Consider the following 7,199-nt stretch of genomic DNA (forward strand, 5'->3'; position numbering starts at 1 on the left):
TGGATTAAAGAAGGACATCATTCTCAAACTAACCAACCTTGTGGATTAAAGAAGGACACCATTCTGCAACTGACGAAACTCACCGAGCCGAGGCAAAAATCAGGCTGTTTTCCACTTAATTTTTCATGGCGTAGTGTTGATATTTTCCATGTATCAAAGCGTTCACAAGAAACTTATCGGTGGGTTAGGTGGACGTTAAGTTTGAACTTAGCAATGTAAATTTGGTAAAGTTTTCGTTCTTATTAGTTGGATACCGATAACTCTTTTTGTGTAATTTTTTATATGTAAATATAGTGTTTCTAGAGTACGCGTAAATGTTGTCATAAGATTTGATGACAGAATCAATGTTCTAAGGAACAACCGCAAAGAGATAGTTTAGTTTACTGACTGGTAATATATACAAAACTTCCATACCCCCTAAATAATCTATCTCAAATCTCAAATACGCCACTGAGTGGGAATCACCCTCCCCCAAAGCAAAAATCTAAATTGCACAATGCTTATCGCTCATCATCAAATCATAAATGCTAAATGTCTCTTCATTTCAGCGGTATGTAATTAAATAATAATATTCTCTGCACTATTCATTCTCATGTTTAAGTCTCTTGCAACTACTATTTCTTCTCTATACCTCCGTTTCAAAAGTCCTGTCTTATTTTAGACACCTATTACTTCTTGCAATTACAACGCAATTTCTGGCGCCAAACTCTTTGAAAAGTACAAATACTGACGGACGTGATCTTTCCTCAAAGATATTTGTTTTCAGTTTAGTGCTGATATTGGCCCAAATTTATTTTCTCTCCTAAAAACTTGCTCGGGACAATTTACTAATCCATAAAACCTTGCATTTTTCTTTTGTTTTCTTGATGCTAAAACTTTCCAGGCAAATGCGTTTGTGATCGAAGTTAAAGTTCGCAAGCCACCAGAGTTCGGATCTGGTGTCCGACACTGGGCCAACACTAATGGCTTTCGGATTGCTACAGTGGCGCCACGTCAGTCTAAGCTGCTCAACAAGCGACGTAAACCTATCGGAAACCGCCTCCGAGCAAATAAACAGAGAACTCTCGATGAAATCTTGGTGTTTACTCTGCTGTGACGCAGGAGTCCTTTGTTGTCAGAAGTACAGGATCATGCCGCGTGGCTACGGTAAACGTGGAAAGTTTCCAACAACGGACAACAATTCAAGTAGGCTGAGGTTCTCATTACATCAGATTACGGTTGCTTAGCCCAATGTCTTTTCCAAAGCTGCGTCACAAGCAGTGCCGGATCTACAAGCCGCAAAACCCCGCAGTGCGGGGGGCCCGGAGACAAGTAAGCCTTTAGGGGGGCCCTCAGCCATTGGCATAGTGCAGGGTTCGTATGTGCGTATGTAAAAATAAACGTAGTTACTCAGAGGTACAGAAACGAATACAATATACCTTGGAATACAGGTAAAGGTAATGTTTCTTGTGCATATAGCACCGTGCCATGAAGGCACATTTAGGGTATGTGGGCCCCTCATATTTTCGATGTCGGCAATCTTGTAGATGGTGTGATCAGCACTACGCTGAGCCCGCCTTTTGTTATTCTCCCCCTCCCCCGCCTGGTACAATTTGATTTGAGGCTGGGTGGGTCCTAGAGCCATTATGTGGGGACAAAGCCGGAAAAATCCCGACCTAAGATCACCCACTCCATGTACCCACGTGGCAGTCAGACTATAATCAAATGAGGCTAGAATTTTACGAGAAATGCAGTGGTGAAGGTTTCTTCAACCTATCTTTAACCAGGGGCCTAAGTCTTGAACTGTCAACACGTTAAGGTCTAACGAGTTCGTGACGTTTTTGTCAAGAAAGGCTAACGAATGCCATTTAGTGTAGTCTCCACTCTTCGTTAACGAATACGGTTACGGACGCGCTAACAGAAAACGAGTGGAACCTACTCACAAGCCAGGCACCTACCGAGTTCGTTCACGGCTGCAGATTTTCAAGATGGACACTATCAGCTGTTGCGGATGATGGTTTTGAAGAAAGAAGAATTGCAAGCCCACTTTGTTTCAGTCGTATTTCGAGTAAGTACGTCATGTTAGTATGTTATTAATATTATTGGGTATGAACATAAGGACAATTGGAACAAATCTGGGGGAGAGTGAAATACGTATGTATTGTGAATTGTTGCTACGATGTACCTAAAGAATTAAATACTTCGTGCTATTTTCCTTCTTATTGTTAATTACATTGTTCCACGTACTTTGTAAGAATTAGAGCTGATATTTTTGCAACATTCCTCTTAAGCTTAGCAATCGCGAAATAAAATACTACTGCAAAATATATTTTGATACACCTGGGAAATGTATGCCAACATTCCACCAACGTCACATCAAAATGTAAAATAACGATGCCGCACAAAATAAGAACAATTAATTTTCTGCAACATATTGTCCTGTTACAACCAGTAAATGAAATTACGGTACTATAAAATACATCAATTAGGCACCACTACTATATGTTATATATAGGGGGAAAAAAATGGTACACATGATTTATACAGTACGTGAACTGATGATAAAGATTTTAAAGGAAATTTTGACACTATATTTTAAGTTGTATTAATTGCAGGTCGAGTGTACTAAATTACGTACTCCCTCGAATTTCCAGGAAAAATTCCCCATGGAAAGATTAACTTTTGTTAAGACTATATCAGAAGCTTGGGGGCATAGAAACGTATATTTACAGAGTTACGGACATTAGAATTTATCCCAAATCTATTTTTTTATCACGACGGGAATGTAAAATTATCTTTTTTTTTATTGTAATCACAAAATCTAACCTAAACGCCTAAGCACCAATAAAAGTGAAAGTACTCCATTCGGTTGCCCAGACACTGGTGAGAGAAAACCTTTTTTGTGACAAAAAGGTCATTAGTAATGTATATATGTGTGTGTGCATGGGAGGGGGTACTTGGTATACTGTATTCATAACCATCAATTGAAAAGGGGAAAATATTTTTTTTCTATATGAAACCATCAACAGAATGCACTCAGTTTAACTACCTTATGTCATGTGTTGATAGTGGGTAGCATGAATTTATTTTAAGCATGAAAATCTTTGAGTCAGTGGGAACTGTTTAATAGAAGTTTCCTTGTAAGAGAATTTATATTTATTTTTTCTGAAATAATTTTATAGGTGCTAGAAGCTCTCATTTTCACAGCATGGAGGTACCAGCCAGATGGTTATAGGTCATCAGCCAGTGTATAGAGCAAGTGCAGTGCTATGGTGGTTATTGCTCCTCACAATGGATGAAGTTCCCAATGATACAAGTGGATCAGCTGGATGTTAAAAGGAGGTAAGATAGTATACGTTATTTTTGTTTCATTATAATAACACCTATTGACATCCATCATGTGGTGGGTTTTAGACAGCTTCTACAATAAAATGTAATAAAACATAAATACTGAAATGAGTGGCTGACTGGCCATGTAGGTAGGTATATTGTGCAAGTGAACATGCTAGTTAATTTTCAATACTATCCATATAGTTCTGGATTAGCAAACAAATTTGTATCACTTTTTATCTCGTATTCCTATTTGCATGGACAAAACAATACAATTATAATTGTTAAGACAAACCAAATCAAAGGTGCTCATGGCAATATCAGTTCCAGAGTGATATTCTTTTAATATTTTATTATTTTTTATTGGAACACAGTAAAAGGTGAATTTGTGGGGTTTTCAAAACAGTTGCTATTTTAAAATAAATCAGAAGTAAACAACTGAGTAATGTGTAACATCAGATGGATGGTATTTCTCATTCAGAATAACATGAATATATATATATATATATATATATATATATATATATATATATATATATATATATATATATATTTTTAAAAAATCATTAACTTTGTGCAGTATCTTATTATGATCAATACCTCAACTTGTTAACCCAATTATTTGTGCAAAAGTTACAGTACTTTTCCTCTTTTGCAGATAGCCGATTAAAATGAAAATATTGTGACTACTCTCGGTATCCAGGGTGGACACATGAGGAATTCCAACATCAGATACTTTTGTCAATATAAGAATAAGGCAGGTACAAGGAACACTTGGCTGTTAGGTATGTAGATGTTCTAAGTCTGGAATAATTATTGTTAATAATTTTTCCATGAAGTATTTAAATTACACTCATCTCATATATGAACTGCATTATTAAAGATGTGAAGTACTATGTTTATTACCATTACTGTATTATGAATACATGTGCAGTGTTGTTTCATAATTATCTATATTCTACAATAAGTCTAGTATTCTCTTCTCTCACCTTTTTATTATTACAAAATGTGCATTATCCGTAAATTTTAAACTTAAACATTTCTGAGTTCTTCAAATGTTATCAAAACGTTTTATTCTTAGATACAAGTAGTAATAATAATAATAATAAGAAACCCTACCAGTATACAACAAGACCATGCTAGGGACAATTTTATGTGGAAGCATTTTTATTAATAGAAATGTGCTTGTACTTGATACACAGTCTGAAGAAGACCTTGCTAGAAGGTTGAAACGTTACGTTTAGTTTATGTTTTTAATAAAATAAATTACTGCCTTGGTCAGCATATTTAGTTTTTCATAGAAATGTTACGTGAATGTTTCATAAAATCATATAACTATTTTTATTCCAGACAATACTTTTCATGGAAGCCTTCACATAACATTCACAGTTAGCATAATCTATAATGTTTGCCACACAATGAGCATGTGATTAAATATGATACATGTTTAATTTGGATATGAATAACAAGATTATTGAAATGTAATAGAATTTGTAGAATGTAAATTGAGGATGTTGTAGGCAAGTTTATAAAACACCTAGGAGTCATAACACATTAGCCCCGTCTAGTTGACTGCACTTTTTGACTCTCTTTGCACTGAAGCGTCTAGTTGGTTGCACGGTGCAACACTGAGTTGTCTAGTTTGTTGATTTGGAGTCAAGTAGTGTATTTGGTATCTGCACTACCTTTCGGACTGGTGTATGGTCACGTGGTGTGTGCTAACTAATCAAATGACCGTTCAAAGCAGCAGACAGGCATTTGTTGAATCTTCTTAACTGGAACACTGCTTTCCGTCTAGTTGGTTGAACGTGATTTCCTTGCACTACTCTTGACACTGGATACACCTGCACTGCACAGAGTGTAAAAAAGTGCAGCAACTAGATGGAGCTATTACATGTTCATTTGTTCAACATTCCATTTGCTATGGAAATAGAGCTTTTGTGGAACACTTGCATATTTTTAGAAGTCAAACATTGACATTGCGATTTAAACGAAAGTACTCAAAATTTATATAAATGTGGCACTTTAGAGGATTGCCAAATTTAACATACAGTTTGTTTCATAAGACAGTGGGGGGACCTTCACCGGATATGTGCACTTTAGATGTTTTGAAGTAAAGCAATAGATTATAGAAGTGCTCATAAGTTAATACTTGAATTCCTGCTGATCCTTTAAAATCTCTTTTAAGTGAAGTTACTTTCAATTGTTATTGGGATATTTATTATCTACAGTGGAAACTCAGGACAGGCCTTTCTTTATCTTTGCAGGTAACAGTGGGTATCCAGAGGACCATGGGTCATGACACCAATAGATGGTGCTGGTGAAAACACTCTTGAGGTGCATAGCTGTCTAATGCCATTTGGACCATTGGCATCTTAAAACAAAAACGGAGGTGTCTTTTAAAGAACATGGTGCTTCACTATCACCCTCCCATGGCAACAAAAATCAAAGATTGAGGGATGGAAGAAAATTCAGTTTTCCTATCCAAGGTCAACTCTGCATGTGTGTGTGTGTGTGAATCTTCAGATGTGCTTTAATGTTATTAAGTTTGTGTGAAATAGGTTTTCTGTGACATTCTTTTTGAAATATAACATTGTAACGGTACACCAGAACTTTATTTCAATATTGTTAGCAGTGCCAATTCCTCACTTATTTCATTTAATTATTGAATACTTTAAATGGTTGTTATTTATTTTTACTACCTGCTGGAAAGTTTTCTTGAAGATTGGGACTCAACCAACAGAAAACTAAATATCTGCTTGAGCCAGAATTTTCAGATAATTTTTCAGTAAAATGCACATCAGCCATTTCATATGGCTTGGATGGCTGTTACCTTAAAATATATTTCTTTAAAGAAAGGAGATTTATATTTTCATATGCAAGATGAAACATGAAAAGGTTTATTTTATTCTGTTTAAAGCTTCCCCTTTGCAACAGTTTTTAAGCCTTGTTTGTCATTATGAAATATGAATGTACTTCATTGCCTTAGTTACTTTTGCCATAAAGTAGTGTGTTGTTGTAGAAGATTGTTATTGCAAGAGCTGTAACAGAACACACAAAAGGGTTTTCCTGAAGTTTTAAAAAGCTGATATTACATGCAAAGTTCCCATGTAGTCAGTTTTTTTTTTTAACTATGCCTTTTCTGTGTACAAAAGGTCTGCATCAGTGTGTATCTGATTTCATGAATACATGTTTCATAATGTACACAATCACCTCACACTTGATTTAGAAAAGTTTCATTGCAAATATATTTTTCAGTGCTGTTCTATCTGAAATTGATTTACTTTACTCATTTGCTCACTGACAGTTCAAGCCTCTTCATTGGTGTATTGGAAATGTTGCATGTTGCCATCTTGTAATCAAGGGATTCCATGTTCAATACTCAGCAGAGGCACTTAATGGTTCAGATACCACTTTAAACTGTAGCTTCTTTGTGTATAAAGACGACCTCATGTCATATGTTGCCGTGTGAGAACCAGAGGAACGTAACTCTAAAAAAGCCGTGTTTGGAATCAGATTCACCCATGTCCAGCTTTTCTCATTAGTGGTAAAGAGGATTTAAGTATCTTCAAATTACTGACTTTTTTATATTCAGACATAATCACTCATGAAAATTACATAAATTTAAGTTAGGTCCAACTGGTTCTCGTACAACAATATTGCAATAGTCATTAATGGGAGGACTTCTTTGAACAGTCTCCCCATTAATAGATTAGTCAAATCTTAATTACCTCAACATCAAGGGGACTCCAGATTTCATTTTCAATCTCTTGAGAGACTTTTTATTATTATTATTTTTACCTTTTGATGCTATATTTCAATTTTCATACGGCATCCACAATACTTTTTATTACATCATCTACTTCAAATGGTACGGGTGCTTCCCCAAT

General features: G+C 35.6%; 1 long non-coding RNA gene across 1 annotated transcript; it reads left to right on the forward strand.

The window, feature by feature from the left end:
- The first annotated feature begins 1,771 nt into the window (after positions 1 to 1,771).
- LOC145994253 (uncharacterized) lies at positions 1,772 to 5,682 on the forward strand. Its single transcript, XR_014442325.1, has 4 exons — positions 1,772 to 2,047; positions 3,162 to 3,321; positions 3,968 to 4,094; positions 5,577 to 5,682. It is a non-coding gene; the product is annotated as an uncharacterized LOC145994253 (long non-coding RNA).
- Positions 5,683 to 7,199: the final 1,517 nt, after the last annotated feature.

This window comes from Lepisma saccharinum, chromosome 10 (assembly GCF_977018435.1).
Source record: "Lepisma saccharinum chromosome 10, izLepSacc3.1, whole genome shotgun sequence".
Classification (NCBI taxonomy): Eukaryota; Metazoa; Arthropoda; class Insecta; order Zygentoma; family Lepismatidae; genus Lepisma; species Lepisma saccharinum.